The sequence below is a fragment of the Prinia subflava genome, chromosome 1 (genome assembly GCF_021018805.1).
Source record: "Prinia subflava isolate CZ2003 ecotype Zambia chromosome 1, Cam_Psub_1.2, whole genome shotgun sequence".
Lineage (NCBI taxonomy): Eukaryota > Metazoa > Chordata > Aves > Passeriformes > Cisticolidae > Prinia > Prinia subflava.
The window spans coordinates 89912033-89938466 of NC_086247.1; the positions used below are offsets into that span (position 1 = coordinate 89912033).

The 26434-nt window shown below is 42.0% G+C and overlaps 1 protein-coding gene and 1 long non-coding RNA gene across 12 annotated transcripts in view; one reads left to right on the top strand and one right to left on the bottom strand.

Annotated features, from left to right (window-relative positions):
* The window catches only part of ATXN1 (ataxin 1), a 223761-nt gene that overhangs the window by 72278 nt on the left and 125049 nt on the right, over positions 1-26434 (top strand). For 7 of the 11 annotated variants that reach the window (XR_010081080.1, XM_063402890.1, XM_063402872.1 and 4 more), the window contains one exon: positions 2929-3068. The exons of the other annotated variants lie outside the window; for them this stretch is intronic. The gene's annotated coding sequence lies outside the window, so the exon portion shown is untranslated. The remainder of the gene's footprint in view (positions 1-2928; positions 3069-26434) is intronic. 11 annotated transcript variants of the gene reach the window in all.
* Positions 10610-15344, bottom strand: LOC134553333 (uncharacterized). Its single transcript, XR_010081073.1, has 2 exons — positions 11273-15344; positions 10610-10925 (listed from the first exon to the last, which is right to left on the bottom strand). It is a non-coding gene; the product is annotated as an uncharacterized LOC134553333 (long non-coding RNA).

The following is a 26434-nucleotide window of genomic DNA, read 5'->3' on the forward strand; positions in this document are numbered from 1 at the left end:
TAGAGGGGGGAAAAACATATTATTTCAGTTAATTCATTCTGTGCATACTTGACAGTCCTCTATGTATAGTCAGTTACATGATTGCTTGGGATAGCCAGATTTCTCTTTGTGTGTGGCTCTTTCAGCTATAGAGGAAAGAAAAAACTTAAAGGATCAGAAAATATGTCTGTAAAGCCAGGAACAATTGTCTGCAGCCTCAAGAAGATATCTAAGAGGATGTAACTGCTTTTTACTCATCTTCCAAAAGCAGCTCAGTTCCGGAATAACAGTGCTCTTTTGGGCTATATTTCATGATGGTATGATTATTCTCAGACAGGAATTATAAGGATCGATAGCAAACCCAACACATCCTTTCTTTTCATGACAGATTTGCTGATTGCCACCAGAGCAGTAATAATGCACTGCTCAGCATAAACACCAGAAGCAGTAATAATGGATTTTTGTCTTCATCTTAACAGGTGTTTAAGGTTACACAATTTGTTGTGATGGGTTTGCACCCACAGGTCATGAGGAAGGAGAATTGTTTGATCTGTTCATCTCCCCTTCTCTTTTGCTTTTATGCTTCCTCCTTGAGCTGGGGCTGGGCTGTTTGATGTCTTTCCAGGGATAGAGCAGAGCAGAGCAGAGAGAGCATGCCTAGCCAAAAAGATAAGAGAAAGGTCATTTTGAGATACCAGTGGTTTACAAGCCGCGGGTTTTCTTTGCGTATCCTACTTAGGAAGTGGCAAAGACCAGGATTTTCCATGGGTGTGTGTCAGGAGTCCTTCTACATTGGCGTGGAGCTCAGTGCAGGGTTGCTTTTCCTCAGTGGAGGGCCCTGTGCTTTTGCTGTGTTTTGGCAGCTTGACATGGCAGTGGCTAGGTAACCTGTGTGTATGAGTTTCAGTTTTTATTTTTAGTTTTTTATGTGTCATCCTTAATTTACTGAAGCTCTGTGACTTTTTAACCTGCTGTCTGTAGGCCGTTGTTTTACAAGCTCATTAAGGTAGTGAGGATAGTGATGGCAGCGATCCTGCCCCCCTCATGGGTGCTCATTAGATGGCTTCCTTGTGCTGACATAAGCGTTGTGTAGTCATGCTCTGAGCTGGGTCTGGGAAAGGATCCAAGTTAAAAATAATCCCTAAGAAAAAAAAAAAAAGGTAAGTTTTCAGCAGGATCTGTTCCTGGATCTAGCTCGCCATTCTCAGACTGGCCTGGAAAGCGTGAGGGTTTGTACTGGCACAGAGGGAGGTGAGGAGGAGCAGCTGGGGCAAGGTGATCAGGGTGTACTGCTGGCAGCAGGGATGCTGCCTGCTTGTATGATGTCAGCCTGAGGAAATGGGGCTCTTGTGAGTGTGCTGCCTGTCTTTCCTTAAGTGCAATGGCCCAGTAACTTCCAAAGTTGTGAGGCCATTTTGGCCAAATTTGCGTGAAAAGCAGTGTTGAAGAGGTGAAGGTCCCCTGAGCTCAGCAATTTGTGGTGTGTGGTCAGACCCAAATCAACTCTTCCCCAGCGATCAGAAGTTGTCATCTGGGGCTCAGCTGCTGACCTTCTCAGGCCTTCTCTTGTGGCACAGTCCCACTGTCCCAGTTTAGGTTGAATTGTGCCCATTTTGCTGTGGGGTCAAGGGTTGAATAGCTGATGGGAAAAGAGAACAAAGTGCTCTCTGGGAGTGACTGTTCGTTTCAAGGGGCAGGGATGGTTCATCTCTGGATCCTGACTGCCCAGAAAGCTGCATTTCCACTTGTGGGGTGGTTTTTAAATTTGTTTTCTGTGTTAGGTTTTTTTTTTTAATTCTGCCTATGTATCAAAATTTCTGGAAGCTGGGATAGTTGGGAGGCAAGACGCCCTTCAGTTTTTTCAGTGTGGCCAACTGTTTAACCCCGAGGTCGAACAAGTCTTTCTAGCTGCACCTCTACACAGCTTCCCTTGACCATGTGGCAGCATCTTTGTGCCCTGCTTGGTCCAGCTTCCATCCCCGTAAGGCTGTGCTCCTCTTTGGTGGGTGTGCCTGGGTGTCACCTGCCCAGCCTGCCCTGCTCCACAGGCAGCCTTGCTCTGCACCACTGCTGAGGAGCCAAGACGAAGACACACATTGTGGTTTCCTGCTCTTTTGCTTTGTAACCAGTCCACTGGTAAATATAGCCTGTGTGTGGTTATAAATTCATTCTCTCATTAGGGGTGGTTGTTGTGCAATAATTATGTAGAAATTACAACCCAGAATTGTTGTGGATTTTTTGTTTTGTTTATTTATTTATTTATTTTTGCGCTCAGTATGCCCTGCAGTGAGAAGAGCAGGCTTTGGTTTGTGCTCTAACAAAGACAAGGCCACAAGCAGGTGTCAGGCTTTGGCATGGACACAGGCACCATCTAGCAGGCTGCCGACTTTTGTGTGGCTCTCTTTGTGTGGCAAGACGAGCACTGCAAGGGAAATCGGGACCTGTGCTACTTGGACGCTTTTATTTTTTCTTGCTTTACTCTGTGGGTAGATAGGCTGTCCTTCCCTACAGGTTTGGTGCTCTACACGTGTTTATTTTGAAATGAATTGGTTGTGAAACGAACCCATCCTGTCTCTTTGGAAGTGCTGGTCGTGCATTCCCTGAAGCCCTCGTATCTCTGGCAGCTTCCAGCCCTGCTCTGTGCGCACTCCTCCGGGTCCTGCTGCCGGGCTGAGGCCGTCGGGCTTGGGGTCTCTGCCCCCTGCAGAAGTGCTCAGGTTCTGCTCCCCAGAGGTCTTCCCTTCATATGTGGGCACCCTCCCGTGATCCCTCCTTCTGTTCAGATGTGGAATTAAAATAAGTGTGGGGGGTTGTTGATTTTTTTCCCTCCTGTTTCTTTATTTAAAATTCCAGTCAAGCAGATCCAGAACAGTTCTTGTCCCTGCTGCGTTCTCATTTTCCTCTCATCCCTCCTTTAATTTTACATTATTCCCTGCACTGTGTTTGCAGGCCATATGTGTCCTTTGAACTCTGAAGAAGCTGTGCCAAAAGGAAGCCTTCTTCTCCTCCCCTCCTCCCATCGTGGAGCCGCTCTTAGATAATTGCAATTAGTAGACAATGCGGAGCGAACCCAAATGTGAAGTTCATGGGTGAGTGTCTGCAAATTTCCTGAGAGCTTCAGAAACGCTTGCGCTTGGTCTCTGCTTTTGCCCTTTAGCCCTGCAGCAGCCCCCCGAGTCCGAAACAGCTCTGGGGGGTGTTTGTAACCCGCATTTCCCTCCCGGCGTCCCTGGCGAGGCACAGGCGCCGCTGGCGCCCTGGCAGAGCGCCGCGGCTGCGGCCGGGATTCCGCCTGTCCTTGTGCACGGCACGGGGCGGGAGCGGCTTCGGGAGCGGCTGCGGCAGGACGAGCCCTTCCGCCGGCTGCCGGGGAGGCGGGCGGGTGCCTGCCGCGAGCTGACAGCAGGGGGAAAAGTAAAACTCGCCCTGTTAAACAACAAGTGCGAGATTCCTTCTTGGCCGTGAGGCGCGGAGCAGGGGGACGTGCTGCCGGGCCAGCTGCTGGGCAGGGGGCTCGGCGTCAGCCGCTGGCTCGGCCAGAGGGATCGCTGTCGGGTTGGGCTTCTGTGTGCAAAGGGGATGTTCTCCGTGGAGAAGGGTGACAAGTGCCTTTTGTGTCCCTTCCCCCTTTAGCCTCTGAGGAGTGTCCTCTGTGTTAACCCAGGTTTCTGACCTCATTTCTCAAAGGAGTTTTAAACGGGGAGAAATAGGAGTATTAATTAGTGCCCCGTTAAGTACTTGTAGTCAAGTATGATAATTTTCTTGAAAGGATAATGTATTAGATGAACAAAAATACTCTCCATTAAAAAAAATGAATGCAAAGTCATTTTAAACCACAAGATTATTGTACATTTCTGAAAAATTAATGTGACTAAAGCAAAATATATTTAATAAATTAAAAAGACCCTGTAATGCTGTTTAACTTGTTGATCTCATATTAATTATTTTCAAATCTAGTGCTAGAGAACTTCAACCTTACCTGCAGGGATAGGAAGTGTTTTCTTTCCTCACTTCATTTTTTTGGCCTGTAATTATTAGGTCTGAGTTGTGGATGTGGTGGTTTTCCCTTGTTTTGTGTTTGTTGTTGGTTGGGTTTTTTTGGTGTTGTTTTTTTTTTTTAATTTATTTTTTTATTTAGTGTTGTGTGGGTTTTTTGCTTTTCTGATGTCTTTCTCAGAGATTAGCCACAGCGGAACACCAGACCCCAGACAGTGATCAGAAACTATATATGGAGATTTCCTTGATGGATTTAGTTAATGTGACCTACTCATGGGCTGCTGTGTAGATTTGGAGCTGAGTATTTTCCATAATAGTATCCAAATAGCTGACTATTTTCAAGGATGTTTCCTCCTGTTTGGTTTGTCTGTGATGTGGTATAGATTGTGTCTGCTAGGATCACATAGACTTCCTTCAGTTACTTCATGTGATTTCACACAAATTATATTAATTTTTTCCACACATAGTTTGCCCCTTAGATTATTTTTGGTTTAGGAGCTTCCCTAACTCTCTACTGAGCTTTTACACATTCAACTACTGAATGAGAATTGCTTTGTATGTTGTGGAAGACAATAAAGTAGATGCTTGGAGCTGGAGACATAACCCAGATCTGTGGGTTTGCCTGATCATTTGTGAAACTTATGCATTGACTTAGGGAGGACATAAAAAGCTCAGTATAAAACTGTGTTTAAATAGCAGCCTGTTTAAAAAACTTCAGGTTTTGTGGCATTAGGAATGAAGACACTTCCTCACCAGTCTCATCAAAAATGTTGCAAGTATTTTATCGCCTCTTGCTTGGCATGTTTTCTTGTTGGGGGGTACCTACAGGGCTGCTATTTGGTATGTGATTCTCCCCAAACTCTTGTTCCCTGTAACAGATCTGTGGAACAGATTCAGAGAATGCTAGCACTCAGTTCTCAAGGTTTCGTAGTGTACCATTTGTTATGGTTCAGGTACCTGAAATCCATGTGACCTTTCAAAAATATTCTTCTAACAGACTAAAAAATAGAAGAGAATTTGGGTACCATACAAGGTTCCCTCAGGTGCCTTCTGAACTTTCAGGCTATTTGATGATGTGACTGCCAGTTTTCAATTTTTTATTTTTATTTAAGGCATATCTTTAAGTATTCTCTATCTTTAAGAAGACAGCCTTTGCATCCGATTCTCCACCCATGTATTTTAGTTTCAACTTTTCCCTTCTTGTCATGTTGCAGCTTTGACAAGCTTATGCAACTGAGGTGATGATAGCTTCCTTGATTTCTGTTATATCTAAAGGTGTTCCTCTCAGCAGAGCCCTTACAGGCTACACATGTGAACAAGAGAAAGAGATTTTACTTGTCTTTAGGGTGCTACCAGAGCCTTCAGTGGTTGGATAATTGACTATTGAAAGCCTTTCTTCTTTGGTTTGAGAAGGTGGTGGTGACTGGGGCTCCTTGGTGGTGTATGAAAATAGCTCTGCAATTCAAGGAGTGTGTTGTCTGTGTTAAATGGTGCTCACATAAATGTATGGGAGTTGTTACTCTGTTGTTACTATACCAAGTGCCTCCCAAGATGAATGGTCTGTACTGCCATAGTGTTTAGAAGTATGATTATTAGTCTTTTCTGGTCAATGATACCAAATCTATCCCCTGAAAATCACCTTGAAAATCCTCTTAGTACAAATGATCTCATTTTCAAAGCCACCTCCTCAGGTTACAACTAAACTCAGCACCCAAGTGGCTGCCGTTGTGGCTGCTGCAATGACTCCTGCAGGTGTGGCCATGTGCGTGTCCCTGTGCACAATCCGTTCTGCTCCCACTGTGCTGGTTGGCTTCCCATGTTTGTGTCTATTTTCCTCACCACTCACAGAGGACACAGTCAGACTTTTTAATATTATGACACTGCAGCTGTACATCTGTCAAAATTGAAAGGGCATAACAAAGAGTGGATCTGACCGATGGCACTGTTATCTTTTTCATTGCATTTCCCTGGAATTCTAGCTGACAGCAGCCCTTAATATAAATTCGTTATTTGCAAGGAGCTCTGTTTAAGCTAGCAAATTATTGTGCCAATGTGTGACACTAACCATACTGCAGAATAAAGAGCAGTGAAGCATTTATGATGCTAAAATAATTTCAGGTCATGTCTTTTTTTTCTTTTTCTTTTTTTTTTTTTTCCCCCCTTTGTGTAGTTTTGCTTTTATTACTAGTGCTGAAATGGTTCTTGCAGCGCAAGTGAGAAAACCAGACTGAACCTCCTGGTTTTTTGTTGGGCTCCCAGCTGGAAATCCCTCCCTCGATTTTCCATTGATAAAAGTGTCACAAAGGGAATCCAGAGCAGAGGAATAGGCGGAAATAGAACAATGCAAAGTCTTGGACTTGAACCACAAAGAAAGTTAACTAATGTAGATATGATACTGGACGAGCTGCTGCTCCTTTCATGACCAGGTTCATTTACCTGTGGTCTTAGAATTTGTGGCTGCCCTCAAAGCCATGTAACAAGTCAGCTATTTATTCTCTCTTTGCTGTAGAGGCTCTTTAAAAGGATATTGCACAGCATTTTTTTCTCCCCTTTCCTATGGACTGCTTTATTTCACCTTCAAGGATTCAGAGTCTCAGCAGGGGCTAGAAAACTTGCATACAAGAATGCTTTTATTGTTAATCTATAAAGTACGTCTTTCACTAATAAAATAAAGATGTGACATTTATAGAGCTCTGATAAGGAACATGGCAGTGGAAAAGGCCCAGGTCTCCTGCTGTTCAAATTAAGGGCAGCTGATTTCAGTGAGAGAAGAACCGGGCTTATTAAATGTACATTTTAACACGTGCATTCAGGTGTTCCCATGATGCTCAAAAAACTTCCAAGAATATTTTGCAAGAATTGCGAAGTAATACCATAGAGGACTTTGTTCATTTAAGTCCCTGAAGGTAATTGGTGTTCCTTCAGTTTCTTTGAGAGGTAAGATTACTTGAGTTAGTTTCATTAATTAGGTGGTTAAGTTTATACTTTTCCTAGACTTTCTTAGCATTGTATCACCAAAACAATGCTTCTGTATTGCTGCTGTGTTTGACCTTTGTGTTAGGGTCAAAGAGCTGACATCATGACGTTTGCCACAGTGTCTCTGTGGTCACCTCCCTGTCATGTGCTGTAGGTGAGGGTCTGCATGCAGTGGTGGGACAAAGGGCCTTGGAAACCCCTGTGGAAGACAACTGGTGGGCATGTCTCCCACATACCTTGTGCTGGGGGCAGCAGGGAGTGCCATGGCCTGTGATGCTGAAGCTCAGTCCTGAGAGAGGCAGTGCTCAGCACCCCATACCAGTGCTCAGCACACAGCTTATTGCAGTCCTGCATCTCTAGAGCTTTCCTGAGAAGCACTGTGGTTGTCCTGTGGCATGCCTTCCCATGTGAAAGACTAAACCCTGCTCTTGTCTTTCTTTCCCTCCTGTTCTCCTCTTTTTTCCCCCTCTTCCCCTTTTCCTGTCTTTCTTAAACCTGTCAAAATGAGGGACCCACACACTGAAGTATGTTTCCTTGTTCTGATGGTTTATTGTGATGAGGTAACAAGAACATGCAGAGCTATTGAAGTGTGGAACGATAATACAGCAGGAATTGGTTATGTAATGAGCAAGTAAGTGGGATACGCTTGGCCTATCCATATGTTGTTCAAGGGTAAAAAGGAAGATAAGGAGAATAGTGACTGAACGAGAAGGAAGACTGGAAATAGTGTTTGGACATTTCAAATCTCTTCCTCTGACCCTGTAAATCAAAGCTGTTGTATTTTGTGCTGAGTTTGGTTTGTGTTATTAAATTATTATTGGGCCATCCTTTCTTAAAGCCAAAAAAGGATTTGCAGCAGGCAAAAACACTTTTAAGTTGAAAACCAAGTAAGAATAAATCATGGTGTGCTACCTTAATAATGCTATTAAAAAATTGCTTTCCACTGAAGCATAGTAAAACTTAGGAGTAGTAACTGCTTTAAGTGATACAATTTGTCTAGCATTTTGACAGTGCAGGAGTTTTTTCTTCTTGTCAGTGTAAGAGTCAGTAAAGTTGGGTTTGTTACTGCCTCCACTCTGCCCAACATTCTATTTCCATGCAGAGATGGACTCTTCACGCCTGTGCCTTTTCATCATAATGAGAGTACATGAGAGATATGTACTGTGTGTGTGAGTAAATACAGCAACCCAGACCATTTATTTTCATCATTATTTTGCATAATATGCATGCAAATACCATATACAGCAGAGGAAGATAGTAAGAGCCAATTCTTACTAGATCCTAAATGGGATACTAGTTGGTGAATGATTACAAATAAAGCTACCCCACACTGTCCTTAAGAGACTCACTTTTGGAAAAGACATGTTATCTGTAATAGTGGGCAGAGCATCCACTGAATCACAGTGTTTTTGTTTAAGAAAGGGCTGCCAAACATTGAAGGCAGGGAAAGCAGTATTGTTTTTTCATGCTCTTGGTGCCAAAGAAGCAAAATAAGGTAACAGAAGAAAGGGGTAACGTTCTGAAGGCGTTTGGGTTTGGTTTTTTGTTGGGGTTTTTTTTGTTGGGTTTTTTTTTTTTTCTGTTACAAATAAAAAATGAGATGTTTATAAGAAATGAGGGCAATTTAGTTGAGTGTTCTCCTTTGGACAATTGTAACACTAATAGGATGGAAGCAGTATAAGCAGTTGCTACAATTATAGCTGCAGTTACTAAGAGAAATCCATGTTCTGTTACTTGAATGAAGCATTCACTGTGTGGCTGGAAAGCAGCAGTATCTTAAAGAGACAGGGAAGGAAAATTATCCTCTTTTTCATTTTGTTTTGTTTATTTTATTATCAACACGCTTTTTTTGAGAAAGTTTGTGCATGTGATTCATCCAAGAGTTCAAATACAGTCTTTCCTTTGCATCCAAAGCAGTTTAAACAGTTTGAAAAGAGAGTAAATGTGCATTTTAAAAGTATATATGTGTACATTTAGAAATGAAAGTGTCTGCAAGAGAGCAAAATGGAACGATTGAGATTGTATTCCCTGTAGCCCACTAAAACTTATGGGTCATGCACAAATTATTCAAAGGGTAATTTCCCTTCCATTTTCATCAGGTTTCTTAGTGTTGTCGGCCATTATTTGCTTCCTTTCAGTGGTGTGTCAACAAACATTACTTTTCTTTGTGGATGCAGCTGAATTTTATTCATTAGAGAGATTACAACACATGAACAGTTGCGCCTTTAGAGTACTGGCATTTAAGCAGTTTATAAGAAGTATGTTTATGCTTTGGATGGAGACCACTTGGTGCTGGTGTTAGTCAAATTAGGGCTGAAGTAATGGAAATCTTAACTTTTCGCCCACTTCATGTATCTTTGACAATTTAACATGTATGGTGGGCAGTTTCCAAATGCAAACAGATGGTGTGCTCATAAACACCAGGACACAGAAAGGTGTTATTAATACTGGGTTTGTCTCTTTATAAATGAAGGATGCAGATCTATGGCTGGTACAAATTAGCACATTCCTGTCAAGAAGAGTTATGCCAACAAAGATGGAATGAGGATTTGTCTTCCTGGCCCCTATTTTTAAATATTTAAACTATTTCCACTATGCTGAAAACTGCTCATGTAGTTGTCTCTATATGTGTGTTTCTCTATTCCCTTACACTGTCTCTGTGGCAAAAGTTGTTCTCTCTAGCCATCCTTTTTTTATTTTTTTACAGATGACCAAACACAGTTTTTCAGCAGGTCCCAGCCTCTTTTTGTTCTTTAAATGCCTGATTCTTGTTTTTCCCATTTTCCAGTTTTGAATATGAAAGTAACTTCTTGCATCCTTATGCTGCCAGATGTAGCAACAGGATAGGATGTCTTTACTCCTCTCCTTTCTTGCTTTTCCCATCCCTGTGGATTCATACATCCTGAGGAATTGCTTGAACTTAAGCTCAAGTTAAGTCCTGCAAAAAGCCCAACAAAATAGTGTTAGTCACACCTGTACAGCGCAGAGTGATTGACAGAGTTAGTGCAGGTTGTGCTAGGGTTTGCTGTGTGACTACATGGGTGCTTTGCAAATCCTGCTTTGCTGGCTTGCAGCTGGCTCTGAACTTCCCTGTGGATAACACTGAACCAAATTGGATGAGCCGTTCCCATTCAAAATGTCAAATTTGTGTTCTTAATTTCCAGTGAGGATGTAACGTGATAGCAAAATCATTCTGTAAAGGGTCATGCGCTGTTTTACTGTCAGTTTGTGAGGCTCAGACAGAAGGAAATGATCAAAAACACTCGATGTTCATTATTTATTAATTGAGTTCTGGCAGAGCCTTGCTACATTCTGGCTTTTTGTTTGTTTCTTTGTTTACAAACAAAAAAAGACAAGCACAGTTCACAAAATAAACGAAAAGGGAAATTTGTTAACAAAGATTTCTGACAAGGAAGAAATGGGATTTGGGGGCATTTGAGTGAAGGTGCCTTGGAATACAGGGAGAGCAAGTTGGCATAGTCATCCTTTTTGAGTGCTGCTCCTGAAAGAGAAGGATGCTTTATACAGCAGCAGACCATGAATCTTCTATGCTGGCATGCTGGGTTACCAGAAAATATTTACCCTGGTAAGTATTCTGTGGTGTGGATATTTTAAGTACGTGCACTTTGCTGCTTGTATGGATTTACTTTCTTAAAAAAAAAAAAAAAAAAAAGAAGTCAAATTAACAAGAAGCTCCAACTGTATCTTCACTTTTCTGGATCTTCCTTGTTTCTGTACATATTCAGGTAAAGAAATGTACATCAAAGTAATTGTGTCTTTCTTTACTGTCTGTGGTTTTTCTTGACTTTAAAAGTCCCAAAGCTACTTAGAGCTCTGTCTTTTCTTCTGCAGTGAACCCTATGCAGACAGATCCTTCCATAGATGCTGTGGCCCATGTGCAGCTGTGTCAAAGCCTGGGCTGTGAAGTTTACATTGATGAAAGGTCTGAAGATTCAGCTGCTGGCCTCCCCCACCTGAGAGTAAAAATTAACCAAATGTAGGTGATTTTTTCACAGGGATAGCTAAGAACACATCTCTGATCAGCATAATCCTTCTGCCAAATTTTCAGACTTTCTCCAGAGCCTGAAGCCATTTTTATATCTCAGTAAATTAGCAACAGCAGCAGCAGCAGAAGTAAATTTAACTTTTTAGTGATACATACTTATTTGCCTGCTCTCTCCAAAATGTCTGATTTTTTTCCCTGAAACTTTCCCACAAAAGATCAGTCTGAGGCAGGTATGAGAGGATTTTAAATAAAATATTTTGAAATATATTTTGTGTTTATATTAGGCAGTTTTTATTAAAATATTAATTCACTTACTTGCCAGACTTGTAAAAGCCTAAAACCAAGGCTCTTGAGGAAGAGGGTCGAATAGTTTCAGTGTCATGGTTGCTGTGAGAATTGCTTGCTTTGGGCTGCTGGTCTAAAGGTGTTTTGTTCAGCTGCCATTCTATATGCCCTGTCCTTGAGATTCCCAATTCTCTGCCTTTCTCTTTCCTCTGCTGCTGTTCTGTGGAGTGGTAGAAAAAAGTGGTGCAGGAGATCATTCTTTCCAGGTCACTTAGATCTGCATTGTTTCAGCTCTGCATTGTTTCAGCTCTCCTTTTCTTGTCTACTTGACTTCACAAACGTTTCTTTCCTCCCTTTGGATGTGAGGTGGAATTTTAAAAAGGCAAAACACACAGCGAGACCTGCTGGACTTCTGCTCTGGCCCCGTCCTCATCAGTTGAGTTCCAGGAGTTCTGCAACTTACCCAGTAAACAAGAAGCCAGTGTCAGCTGCTAAAGCTCCTGCTGCTTTTCTCTGCTTTTACACCATCAGTGCTTTTTGGACAGTAGTGGTACCCAGCAGGGGTCAGTTGCAGTTCCTCTTGCCTGGTTAAGTGGCTGTGATGGCTTTTCTTGAACTGTGTCAAAATCAGGACCTGGGAGGTGCTGCACAGTGTACCCATGTCTGCACAACTGCCTTGTTGAATTTGGCAGCATAACCAGTCAGGATACTGGTTTGAAAATGTTTGCTCTTCTGGGTCACCTGAAGAGAACAGGCAGATCTAGGAATGGCTGGGGGCAGGTCTACTGAAAGCTGGTCGGGGCAGGGCTACTGAAAGCACTTGCAGACATGCAAGATTCCAGCTGTGCCTGGCTGCGAGCTGGCTCCCTGAAGCACTGCTAAAAATCCCCCTTGCTGTTCCTCTGTACTCAAATCAATCCCAGTTGAAGCTGAGAGTAATATTTGCATACCTCACTGGTTGTTCAGGCTAAATTAATATTTGTATAGCACACTGTGTTCCCCATAGTGAAGGGACGACATGAGCACTGCTGTTTCTAGGCAGCTACATCCCGTGCTTGAATGTTGTGAATGTACTTAGCCAGGACAGACAAGACTCATTGCATTTGTTTAGAAAAACCCTGTCAGTGCCTCGGTATATGTGAGAATCCTTTTTTTTTACATAGGTGATGTGTTTAGTGTGAAGCCGAAGCTCTCCTCAGTTGGAATAGCCCTGTTTCAAAGGTTGGGGGTTGTGTTCATTTACCGTTTTTTATTCTGCTTGTCACTGCATTGCATGCTGGGGGGGAGAATTGTATAGTTTTTTTCAGGGTCTTTCCCTGCTTATAGAAACCTTCCAGTGCATACATAAATTCCCTAGCAGTGCTTTTTCTTAAGCTGAGAACATAAATGGAGTAGATTATTGTCTGGTAAAGCTGATTGGTATTCCTTAAATCTTGATCTCATCCCTTACTTATTCACACATCATCTGCACAGAAGATATTTCTGCTGTCTTCTGAACTCTGTTTCACACAGCCTAGTGAGATGTTAAAAATAATAATTTCAAAAATCTTTGCTAAACCAAATTAAAACATTAAATGAAATCTGGTGAAAAAAAGAAATCTTAAAAAACGCTTAATTCAAGCTAATAAATGTTCTGGTTGTGGATTGGCAAAATTCTCCTGCAGTGTGTGAAAGAGGGTGATTTCTCCACACGTTCTGCGTGCAGAGCATCTGCTGGAGATGACAGCATCAGGAAAAATAGAACAAGCCGTGGCATCAGTGCTGGTGCATGGTTGGCATTGTGGCTTGAAGAGCAAAGCAGCACCATCTCCTGCAGGGGAAACCTGGGCTTGTAGCTCTCAGCACACAGGATTCTGCTTGTTGTGTCATGCTGCCATAAATCCTAAGCAGCTCTATTGAAATGGAGGGAATTACTCCAGATTTATGCCAATTTTGGTGAAAAGAGGCTTTCTGCTGAGTGGATTGGGGCAGCCACTCACCAGGTGGAAGGGAAGAAAGTGACTCAGCTTTCAGCAGTTGTTGCTGATCCCTGGCTTTTGCCAAGTGCAGTCACAGATTTCCTTTTCTCCCCTTCTTCTTCTCCCTGCCCCCTCTTTCTTTTCTTTTTTTTTTTTTTTTCCCTTGAGTGAGTGAGTGCTTTGCACACTGCACAGAAAAGAGGACTTAATTTCCGAGGAAAGAAGGGATCCAGTGGCAAGATGAACCAGCCTGAGTCCTTGCTGTGAGCCAGGAACTTGTGGAGGAGCAGAACACTCCTGCTAGAAGCATTTGGCATTCAGAGTGTGCAGTGTCGCCCTTGGGAGGCAAACGTTGGTAAGAGGGAGTTCTGTGCGTGGCTGGCCTCGTATTTCTGTGTGCATGGCAGTGACCGGCTAAGGACAGTGAGAGCAGCTCCTCCCGTGGGGCACGCCCGGGAGCAAAACCTGCAGCGGGGCAGAGGAGCTGTGGCTGGGTGCTGCCTCTTACTTTCCCCCTGTCTGCAGCCACCCTGCTCTGCCTCCCCAGCGAGCTCACAAGCCAGCAGCAGTGAGCGTTGCCTGCACCCAAAAATAAAGAGGCAAAGTGGGGGAAAACCCCACGTAGTTAGATTCTAGGGCCATGTGCTAATTGAGTAAATATTGGGGTTTATTTTGGACGACCCAATAAGTGTACTTAGAGTTTAGAAATGGTGTTAAGTTACTGCAATATAAAATGAGATTTAAAACCTCTAAACGGAGAAGACAATAGCGTACTGTAGATCTCTGAAAAACATGGGTTGTTGAACTGAAGCTCCCTGAATGTTTCAGCCCATCTGTCTTGATAGTTTCTGTGTCTTAATCACGGATTTCATGAAGTGTCTAATTTTCTTTTTTTAGCTTTCTGTCTTCCTCTTGTACAAAAGTTAAGACAGGGAAATCATCTGAGCTGGATTTACTTTTGAATTTGAGAGAAAAGCAGTCTATAAAAAGAAGTGAGTGGTGTATGTGCTGGGAAGCGAAGTTTGTCTGCTTTGGGTTTGGGAAGCAACATTTTCCCACCCTCAGTTCTGCTACTGTGGTGGTTATTGGGACAGCTGGGAAGTGCAAGTATAGGTGCCTACCCCTAAGTACCAGTGCTTTTAATTGTCTGGCTCTGGTCCATGGATGTCCAAACAGTGTGGACTGGCTCTGCTGAAGTCCCTGGCAAATTCCTTCGCTGTCCCTCCCACTGCTGCCACTGTTCCTGGCAGCTGTCAAGATGTACTGGGAAGTCTCTGAGCCCTCTTGCACCTCGGGAAGTCTGCAACAACTCTTCTGAACCGGAGAATTGCTTCCTATTCACAGCTGTGGAGTGGAAACCACAAACCAACCAACAGAACATCTCCCTAAAAGTGGGGTCATTTAAGGAGGCTTGTGCATCTCCAGATCCTTCCTGTCTGAATCCATCACATAGACTCTACTCAATTTCTAGCAAGAATGGAAATTTTTGCCCCTGCCCTGCACAGAGCACAGATAAGGCCATGTATATTTGCAGTGTGTACTCTGCAGAAGATGCTGATTGACATTAATTAGGAGAGGGAGATGTGAAAGTGGAAAAATAAATTCCTTTCAGTCAGGTTTGCTACTAGAAGTGAAGTACATGGTGTGACACTGAGTGCATATGAGTGTGCATGTGTGTCTGCGTGCGAGTGTGTGTAGAGTGGAGGGTGTGTACTCAGCATTTAGAACAATAGTGGGAGCGAAGCACTGCAGATTGGAACATCTGTAAAAGTCTGCGATTACAACCTTTTTCTTGGGAGCTCCTAGTGAAACGTGCTTGAAAATGGTTTCTTTTCCATTGCTAGTTCAAAATGCTGTGCTAAAAAGCACACAGTGCCAGAGATTGCAACTTGTGTCAGTTCAGCTGCCTCTGCCCTGCTTTGTGCTGCTGCAGTGAGTGTTGTGAGAAGAATCAGAAGGGACAATATTTTTGGTAAATTTTAGCAAGAGCAATACTTTGAAATTAAGTGTATCTTTATTTAACAAGCTCCAGTATTGCTCTGGTTAATAATAGTTATTAATTTCTTCTGTGTGTGTGTACTAAAAATGAGAAGCAATAAGTGAATTCTGCTGTGTTAATGGTTCAAGAAGTGTGTTGTTGAATGTGCCTGGCTTCCTCTTACAAAATAAATGGACAATCATCTGTGTAACTTTAAAAGCATATTCTGTGGATCTTAACTGCATTACAATATCTGAGCTCAAGAACTATTGTGTATGAAATTTCTTCAGTGTCTGTTTTATGTGGGTGATACTGCCAGAGGGTTATCTGTGGAGCTTTTAATAGCTGTCTGACTGTCCATCTGCCTATGTGACTGTTTATATTTATCCTTTATATGAGAAAGTTCAAAACATGGGCACTCTGTCAGCCTAATTCATCTGTCACTGAAGTGGGTGGCACTGACTGAAGACCTCTTCCCCAGTGGTTGAGACCTTTCCATGCAGAACTGCAAGACTATGTTTGGTCTTCATTGATTATAGCTAAAGGACAAATCATCTTTTTCTGTTACACCTTTGAAATGATGTGTGGTACCCTAATTTTTGCTTCTATAAATAAGCTGCTTTAAAGTGGACCCCTTTTTATTATTGTTGTCCATTGATTTGATGGAAATGAGTTGCTAATCTCTTCATTTCCTAGCAGAATTTTTCTCTGGTGACAAACTGAGTATTTGCTGAGGGAGAGGGTGGGAGTGACACCTCAACTCTCCAGGTCTGCAAGGTACTGATAGTACATGCTATAGGCACTGTGAGCTGTGGCTGCTTGTGCTGGGCCTGTGATTGAGATTCATAGCTGATACTTAGGCCTTCTAGTTAAGTATAATTTTCTGTCCATTACTGAAAGTAGATTTAATGTTTTGGACATTCAGTTAAGATACTCTCATCCTCTTAGAAGGAACACACCAAAGCTGACAACACCATTTTGCACTGGCCTCACCAACACTGGTGCTGCTGCTTTATCATCAAATATAGATGAACTGGCTCAACACTACCCCTCCCCCCACTCCCCAAAACCAAATGAGCCAAAACCCCCAACACCTACCTGGAAAACTCACTCCTGGCTTGCTGATGCTGATCCTTCACCTTAAGGGCTGATACTCTGGGTGAGGTGTCACATGAAAAGGGGCACGTGGCTTCAGCCGGGAGAGAGTGCTGACCGTGGGAACATGGAGCTAAGGGTAGTGCTGGTGGATGTTTTCCAGCCAGCTTTGGTATCAGGTTTACAGAGCGCATGTGGTACAGCACTTCACATAGTGTGTCATGAAGACAGGAGTTTAGTGCTTTCTCCAAATGTGTGCCAAAGGCCACTCTTAGTTAACTGACCTGCATGTGGTTTGTGTAGGGGTGTCTGGGCTCGTTGGGAAGATGCTCCCAACACTGTCCCCAGCCAGAGGCACACCTGGTCTGCCACAGGTTGGGTGATGTGTGTAGGGAAATGTTCCAATCAGCTACAGAAGCCCCCAAACCAATTCACAGGTACACTAATACTGAGGCTTCCCCTTGAGAAGAAAGATGCTGTAGTTTGGCTAGGAAAACCACAAGGAGGTTGAGTTCTGGGTTTTGGGGGTTTTTTTATTTGTTAGTATAACAACTTACTTGTGTTTGAAAGGGTTAAGCAGAGACAAGTTCATGGTTGAAGCTGCAGTGGTGGGGACAGAATGCGTGGCATATCTGGTGTCAAAGAAGTTGTTTGTGGTCACATATGTCTAGATAAAAATATATTGAGTTTCAGCAGTGTTTTTTTCCTGGCTGTAATTGTGATGCTACTAGTACTTAATGATAACTGGGTTTTTTTGACTGAGTTTTCTTGCTCTAAGCCTCAAATCAGTGAAGTGAGCAAACATATGTGAACTGTGAAGAAAAAAAAAAAAGGGGAAAAAAAAGGGAGGGCATAGTAAAAACAGCATGTTTGAAATCATCCTCAAACTGTTTCTGTGCTTAAGACCTGGTCAAGTGGTGTTCTTGGGAGAGTTAATCAGAGCTTAGTCCGTGCATGTTCAGTGTCTTCTAGAATGAGACCTCTACTGATGGAAGAACATTTGGTCTTTGAGACTATATCTATAAATATATTTTCTTTCTTGGGTACTATAACTGCTGAAGTCAAATCCACCAGTATTTTGGGTTAGACCCACCCACGGGGTTTGATCTTCATACACATAAAGGCCACTTTACACTTTAGAAGCAAGTAACAAGATCTTGGACCAGGCATAAATCATACAGTTCATTTTGCCTTCTTCCTCTTTTCATACTGACTAATATATTAGGCTGTCTAAACATAAAATACACAAGTAAAATGTATGTGGGAAAACGCTGTGTAGGTATATAGCCTTCAGTGATTGGGTAGCTATTTGTAAGCTTGAATTAATTAGTTGGGCTGACGTGCAGTCCTTTCAGCTTTATGGGGGCTGGACAGTTTGTGGGCAAGCAGGAGGGAAATCCTTTGAGGGATGTGTCATGGTAGGACATTCTATATGGAAGGTTTTTTGGAAGGGGGGGGAAGAAAAGCACTATTAGAATATCTGCTCATGATCCTCCATGACATGAGGTTTAAAACCAGAGCTTGCGTTTCAAATGGTTCTTCAGTTGTCCTCATGTTTTTCAATTCTGTGTTACTAAAACATCCCATTAAATTAACACAATGTGTAGAGACAGTGCTTGAAATAGTTTGTAATCAGCCAAACCAAGTCCTGGATGGTGCTTTCCTGTTCGTTTTTATAGAAGAGAACAGTGTTTGCACAGTTCAAATGCTTTTCATGCCTGCACTGATCACATTTGTTTGCAATCCATGAAAACAGAACATTAGATTTCACCTCAAAGCTATTCTAAGAAAACTTTTTAATAATCATTGATTGTATTTCAGAAACATGGTAGTACTGAAAACATTCCCATAGCTGTAGCCATGAAGTTAGAACAGAACTGCTATTATTTTTGGAGTATGTCTGAATCAGTAATTTTTCAAGTGGAAAGGTTGGCAGAATTTCATTATGCTTGTCAAAATCTAAGTTACTCTCTTCCTTTCAATTCCTCCAGTTTTGTTTATCTGTTTGGTGAAGGCAGAACACAGAAATGCCCACGTGGGGAGACTGCAGGCTGCATGTCAATAACGACCTGAAGCCTCTCAGGCTTCCCTATGTCTGTCCTGACTGTGCTCCCCTCAGAGGGGGGAGGTGTGGTGCCTCCACTGCTCAGATTGCAGAGGCAAGTCCAGAGGTAGCTCATGGCCCAAAGGGCAGCATGGCAGGGCGCTGAGGCTGGATCTCCCAAGTCCCACCCAAGGAGTCTTGGCACTGCATCATCCTTCCTCTCTTCCGCTGTTTAAAGACCTGTTTAATGCTGAGCACTGTTGTAAATGTACTTCTCAATGCCATTGACTTGCATGAGTGGAACTCTAGGAAAGGATGCCGTGGAGCTGCCAACACAACTTGTCTGTGAAGTTTTCTTTACTGAGGAATGTTAAAGCGGCATTAAAGTTTTCCTTTTGTTGGGATGCTTTTTTTGGTGTGTGCATCAGTGATGCTTGGGTGGGTGTTTTCCTTTCCTCAGACTGAGATTTGGAGCTGTGTTTTTCATTCTTCACTTGCACTTAAATAGTAAACCAATGTTTTATAACATCAGTGTTTTCAAATTCAGTGATAACCGAAGTCCTAATGATTATTTATTGGGAGTAGAAGTTTATAATTGTATTATCTTTAGGTTAAATTGAAAAGATAGTGCTTCAAGCATTTTTTAACAGAAAAAAATTATAACAACTTGACATTTCACAGCATACATAAATTGATGAAAGTCAAAAGACCATTTGCTTTGAGGCTGTGCATAATGATCTCATTTGTTATGTGGTCTGCACAGGCTACTCTCAAGATATGTACGATATCTTCCTTTCTAATGTTTCTGCATCAGGATGATAGAGATGAATACTCCATAGATATGTGGCCATCTGGTTCTCCCAATTCTGCTAAATTTACCAGAAGAAAAGGTAATGTATTACCCCTTTCTAAATATAGTTCTTCTTCCATGATTGAAAATGGTATCACTTATTCTGTGGAAAACTCTGATATTCTCTAGTTTCCTTTGTTCCAATTTGAATATTCTTAGGAAAAGTGAATCCTTGATTTCTTCATATAAGTTTTGTGGGATTTTTTGAAACTTTTCTCCTTTTGCTGTTATTTTCAAATCCAGATGCTCTCCAACTATACAAATCAAATAAAGGTATTAGTGACCTCTTTTGTTCCTCAGGTTATAGCAAAAATAATGTTAAAGGAGGGCAGTGTGAAAGAAAGTTACCCAGCTGGGAAGAATAATTTAAGAAAGACATTTGAACCACTTCCATAATAAATCCTAAACTTAATAAAACTCCTTATGATTGGGATTTGGTCTTGAAATTGTATTTCTAGTTTGGAGCCTTCCACTGGGACAGTGACTTCTAAGAGGGTTTGGTGTGTGTTCTGGGTGAGTATGAGAGGTTTCCATGGCTGAAGCAGTTGCAGGAGGCATGTTGGAGGCAGTTCAGACCTCGCTGGGAAGCTGTACAGCGATGTCAGTGAGTGAATATGTATGCAACGATCTTGGTGCCACGAGGAAGAAGAGGGATATTAATAACAACGAGGAGAAGAGGGACCAGCACTTGATGTGATGACAGTTTCTGTTTGCCGGCCAAGTAAATGTGTCAGAAGGTCACCAAAGAGTATCTATGGCAACCAAGAGAGGAGGATGGCTCTGCTGGATCAGTGTTGCTTGTTGGGTAGAACCCCAGGCAGTGAACTGGGATATGACCTGATTAGGGCTAAGCTACTAACTGAAATTGATAGTATTTATCAGCCACAGTCTTCAAAAATCAGTGAGAAACAGAAGGAAAAAATTGATGCAAAACAGAAAAAACAAGGACCAAGAAAGTCTGTCTGATATCTTTCCAATTAAAAAACTCAGACTATTCAGTACACATAAAAGTGTGGTAAGCCTGATCTCTGGAGAAAGGAAAGGTACTTGCCATTCCTGATAGGAATGTTCTTACTCTGCAATGTCTTGTTTTTTCTTTAAATTTACTTTTTAAAATAAGTTCTAGGTTTATCAGGAATCTTACAAGCCAACACCAGACTTGCCATTGGGCTAGCCATAAATTTTGTCAAGTGACATTTCTTGTATGGTTTTAAAAGCTAAAAAGAAATGAAAAATCACCAAGTCTTTTAAGCCTTTGATGGAAATCCAGCAGCTTAAATATTGTTGAAATCCAGTCTGTGGGGTGGGTTAACTGAATTCCCAGTGTAGCAGCACTATTAAAGCAACTGTCTTAGATAATAAATGGCAATATGCTCCATGACTCACTTGAGGGGTCATTATTTTTGGCTGGCCTGAAAGATGGTGTTGTTTGCTGGGCTGCAGTGAGGGAGGTGTCAGCCTGTTCCATGTATGTGATCTACATGGTATAGTAGAAGAGTGAGGCAAGTTTCCTCAGAGACTACTTGGGATGCAGGCTAGGGAGAGGAGATGGATTCCCTTCCCTATTTTCCCAGAGCTATTTCCTTGGCCTGTAACCCACAGTATTAAAAGCTGCCGTGAAAGTGCTGTGTGTTCCTTTACCTTCACCACCCTCCATTTTGTACTGCAACATGGAAGCCTAAGGAGTAGAACTGCATGTGGTACTTCAGGATCTGAAGGGCTCTGGAGTTACATTATTGAGGGGATTAATAATCTCAGACACACATTGTAATCTGCTTTCTATTAATGAACGTGTACGGAAATAATGTAGTAAAAATCGTCACACAGAATGTTAAAAATCTGCAGCTTGCCTGTGTATTCTTTTTTTTTCCCACGGATCCGCTGTATCTTTTATCATTCAAAGCCTTGCATCTGAAGCACTTCTTGCTGCTGAGATGGTCTCCTCTAGCATGACCCCATGCTCTGATCCTTAGTTTGCTCAGGGCCAACCTCAGACCAGCTGCCGTGTGAGCCTGCTCCTCTGGAACCCTTGTTTTAGTTTTCGTGTCCCTACGTTGTGTCAGGTGCCAGCTGGCAGCGCAGCTGGGCTGGTGGCACTCAGAGGAGCCCGGGGTCACTGAGCTCAGCTGGGCACTGGCTGCTGCAGGGGTGGCACCAGCAGCCACAGGGAAGCTGGAGGCCTTTGTCACGATGCTCTTGAGGTGATTGCACTGCATACTCATGGAACAACATGAAGAGACTTCTAGTTCTTCTGTGTCTCTGCCAAGCAGAACGTTACTACAGAGCATCATCATTCAGCTGGAATAAAGGGAAATAAAGGGTGAAAATATTTGCAGGATCGCAGAACTGTTGACTCTTTCAAACCCCTACAAAAGTAAATGATTGAACAAGTCTACAGCTTGGGTTCAGCTGTGGATGTGCAGCTCAAGCTGTAATTTTCTATTCTGAGATAAACTCTGGTTATTGTTTAATGAAATAGAAAGTCAAGGCTTTAAATTGCAATCAATTCAGATGTTTTTCTTCCACAAGATTGTGTAGAATTTTTTGTTTTGTCTTCTGTCTTCTTGTGTGAATATCTAAAAGTTTACTGTGGTAAGTCCAAGTGGCAGAGAATATGGTTTGTTCTGGCACAAAGAGAACAGTCAGGCAGTGTTTCTCCAGCTTCAGAAAGCTGGAAAGGAGAGGAGAAGTAAGTCAGACTGATGAGTATGAAATAATTTCTGACCCATGCTTCTAGTGCTGTTTGCATCCATGCTTTCAATGTCTGTGTAATGCTTTACAATGGCGATTCTTAAAAACCCAACAAATTTTGTTCCTCTCAGTGCACAGAAACTGCCCTAGAATTTTCCTTGTTATCTGTTTTTGGATCCTTTTTTGTTGGCAGCATGGTACAAGCTATAGCTGGCACCCGCATGATGCAGTGCTAGGCTTTGTGTAAAAATACACTAGAGTGTATGTGGGCAGGGCCATAGCCTCTGCAGTTGCTCTATTTGTAGCATGGCTCCTTCATCTTTTGCATGTTTCTGTATGTGAAATTTGGGCAGATTTTCACAAACCTGGCTTAGGGTCTGAAATAACAATCAGCATCATATCAAAGCACTTGGTGTATTATGAAAGGAACATGCTTATACAGCAGGAGTATTTGTAGCTAGCCCTTTTGACTGATGTAAGGAAAAGGTATTCTGAAAGCATTTGAAATGCCTACAGATTTTTATACCATGTCAAAATGCAGTGCTTAGAAATCTCACCGTGAAAGCCTGTATTGATAAAAACAGCTTCCCCCTCAGGTTCTGGGGATACTTGTGACTTGAAGGCCATTATGATCAGTTGCTTTCACACTGCATTGTTGTTGGGCTATAAAGAACAGTCCACAGGTATGGTATGTTCACCAGGAGGGTGTATCCTTAGTAATGCCATGAAACTTTTTAGGGAAGACAGATTAAGTGTTTCAGCAGATATGTCATGTGAAACCCATGCAATGTCACCAACCTCATCTTCTGCTAAATTGGACACAACTGTTTTAAAAAGTAAGCTGGGTTTTCTCATACCTAAGCACTTGAAGTATTAGAGAAAATGAAAGTGGGTTTTATTCCTCCTAAGTTCAAAAGAGCCATCAGAAATGTTTTTTAGGCAGGCAAAATATAGATTCAAAAATATGTGTAGTAAATTTATCACAAGATAAATGTTTATTTCCTCACTCATTTGCTTCAGAGACACTTTAAACTAGCTTGTTTTCTGAGATCAGAAGTTGCAGACATTGAAGAGGAGAAAGCAGAAGACTAATAGCAGTGGTGGCAGAAACACTACTTATCAGCTTATTAAATAAAAACTGTTTTGCTTCCAAGTTCTTAAGTGCTATACTTACTTAATCTGGTTTGGCCAACCTCTCTTTTAAAGTCATTTGTTCTCCTCAAAATTGCAAAGAAATTTTTTGTTAGAACACTTTGTTCGTTTAGATAATAACTTTTTGGGGGGTTGCTTTTGTTGAACATGTGAAATAAAACATTTTCAGATTGAGGGTTGGCCCTCATTAATTGGAGTTTCAGGAAGCAGAAAATGGGAAAATGCTAACAGAGTATCTTCAAGTAAATCATGATTAATTGCACGCAGAAATACTCTGACTTATTTGTGTATGCTTAACAAGGCTTTACTACTACAGTTTCTGCTGTTCAAGAATAAAACTGAGAGTTTGTAGCATCAGTATCTGTTTGAATATACACCTGGTCCTGCTTTCACTGCTAGAAAGCACAAGCACTGGTTCTGCTACAGTCTGTTGTTGGCAGCTCTAAAGAGCTGCTGATGAGAGCAGACTGGATCCTGAAACTGGGCATCCTCTGTGTACAACATGGGTACAGATCTTCCTCTCCAGAATCAGTGAGCATCAGTCTTTTTTGACAGAGGATTCTGCTTTGTTCACCTTGGTTTCCCTGCTTAGTGCCATTTTCCCTCCTTTCTCTTTTAAAAGTGCCTTTTTCCAATCCACTACCTGTTGCACAAATGTTTTTGCAACATTATTTGCCCATATGTGAGTTCTCGTTGCCATTAGAGCAGCCTGCACGATACACCTTTCTGTGCTGTTGAAACTGTTGTAATATTTCTGTCTGTGCCCTGCCACACTTGGGACTTTGGAAGCCCAGCCATTTTGCAAGGCAAATTTCTTTCCTGCTCGCTGCTGCCAGTGTGCTGTTCTGGTTTGCCCAAGGTCCTCCCTTTCAAAAGTCACTCTTGCCATGTTGGTGGGTGGAAGGTGCCCTTTTGGTGGGGAGGGAGAGGACAAAGGGTCAAAAGAGTAATTTTCATACTTTAAGCTGCTGTCACTGAAGTGATCCAAAACACTTGCTGTATCAGCAGTCAGTTAAGGTGCTACACCACTTTACTGTCCATCAGCTTCATCAGTGTGTTCAGCATTTGGTAATGAAGGTTATCCAGGGAAAACATATTGCAATTGGTGGAGATGCACCCATGTGGAAGTGGTGGCCAGAGGAGCCCAGCTCCCCAGCCTCAATAGAAGATGCATCCACAGAGAACAGTTCCCCCGGCTCCGATTTGTAGTGTTTTTCTGTAACCAAGGTTAAGTCAGAAAGCACAGCTGCCTTCTGCTTTGTCGTACTTCACAACTAAGGAAGGAGAAAAGCTTTCCTTTTAACAGCTTGATGCAGTCAAGATCCAAGAAGCCCCAAATTCTCTGTAGTTGTGTTGTTACTGCCAACTTGAAGACTCATTTGGGGACATTATGCTTGATCAGTCTGTGCTTCTTTTCCTTATGCTGTGGAGTTTAAATCCCTTCCGCTTTTGCGTGAAAAAGCTTCTTGTGGGAGTCAGTTTGGTTTCATTTTCCATGCTCCATTCTGAGCAGAACAGCCTGAAGATCTCCTAGTTTTATGCTGATAAAGGTGCCTTCTTTCTGAAATCATGTAATATAGTGAGGTTCTGTGAGTCCAGTACTTAGCTGGAGGAGATAGAGTGTCAAACCATCTGTTCTGAGGATTGGTTTTGTTTTCTTTTTCTGATTCCAATTAGTTTTTATAAATTTGATCTGTGCCTTTGATATTTTTCATGCCCTTTCTTCTAGAGGAAGTAAACGCAAAGGCAGTGCTTTGATCTGTTATCAGTTCCATAGATTCCTAGAAAGGTTTTTTGAGTTTTTGGTATTGGGGAAAAACCAGCTCTTAGGGCCTGTTTTTAAAAACAGATTATCAGCCGAGGGAAGGAGCAGTGGGATGGTTACCAGTGATGGGAAGATAAATAGGAAAGCTGAGTAACATGGGAAAGAGCTATATGTTGAGGCTTGGGTTGGGAAGATAGTGTAGATGGGAGCTGGAGCATCAGCAAAATGAGTACAAGGTAACTGAAAACGTCAGTCAGGAAAGAGTGAGAGGGGAGAGAGTGGAAAGCAAGTGTACTGGAATATGCTGGCACTGGATTTGTGATGCAGGAGTCTCTGTTGCTGTATATAATACTTCAGCAGTGTAAAAGACTGGAGTTTATTCTTGTTGATGTGTTAATAAGAGCTCAGGGGTTTGTATCTTACCTCTCTGGAAACTGAGCAGCTGCATAGCGAAGAGATCTGCCACAGCAGATGTAAACCAGTTATTGGAAAGGTCTCACCTTGTGTCCTTCTTGTGCAGTCAAGGGACTTGTAAAGCAGTGTGAGCATTCAGAGTTGTATGCAATTCCTGTTCTAACTCTTATCCTACGCTATTCTTTTGAGTTTTCTTAAGCTTAACTAGCTAATGCTCCAGTGGCAAAATATATATGCTATCATCCGTGTTGCTAGGAAAAATGATGGTATTTTTGAGTGTGTTTTAAGGGTACCCAGTGGTGAGGTGCTTCAGGATAAAGATTTAATTCTCAGTTTATTCCCTCTCAGTTGTGCTCATGCAGATTGCTTTTGCACACAGAAGAAATAATGATCAGTTCTTTCACTCTTTCCTGCATTATTTCTTAAATTAACAAATTGGTTATCTAGAAACCATATTTTATTTTGAGAGAAAAAGATGTTTTTTATTTTTTTGTGATATCTGAGACTGAAGTATCTCACTAGCCATTAAGAAATATATTTTTCATAACCATATTGTACTTTTTTTTGTGCCACACATACATCTCTTCCCAACCTTTATCGTCTAGCAACTTTTTATGCATTCAAGCTTAATTTAATATTAGTTGCAGGCTTTTACATAGTTATTCTAATGTTAGTTCTTTCAAAAGAAGGGCAAATGAGAGAAACAACTCTTGTGAGATACAAACTCCTAGGTGATGATACCAATTTGCTTTTCACAGTTAGGCACAATAAATTACTTTTCAGTGCAGGTGAAATGAGCTGTACTGACATGTTTCTTCTTCTACAGAACACAGTTGGGTTCTGGGGCAGGGATCAAGAGCTAGCAGCCATGAAACTGCAACAGCGTTTAAATTTTTATTTAACTTCATATTTATCTGCTTGAAAAGCTTTATGGAAAGCTGTATGGTCAAGGTATTTTTCTATTGTCTTTTAATTTCCTGTTACCTGTGAGGAATTTGCACTTAACTTTGTGATGAACCTAGAATCCTACAGAGGTTGCTTTTTCAAAAATTCCTTATGTGGAAAGTGTGTCTCTGTGTAGGAAACAAGGAACAGAAATCTCTTGAGTCAACTACATTTTTGATAAAGCAGATTATATTTTTATGGCCTGATTGAGTATTAGATTATTGCAGTCTCATGCCTTCTTAATTTCGTCCATCAGTGGAGTTATTTCAGCATAAAGCTGGTACAAGGGATGGCAGAATT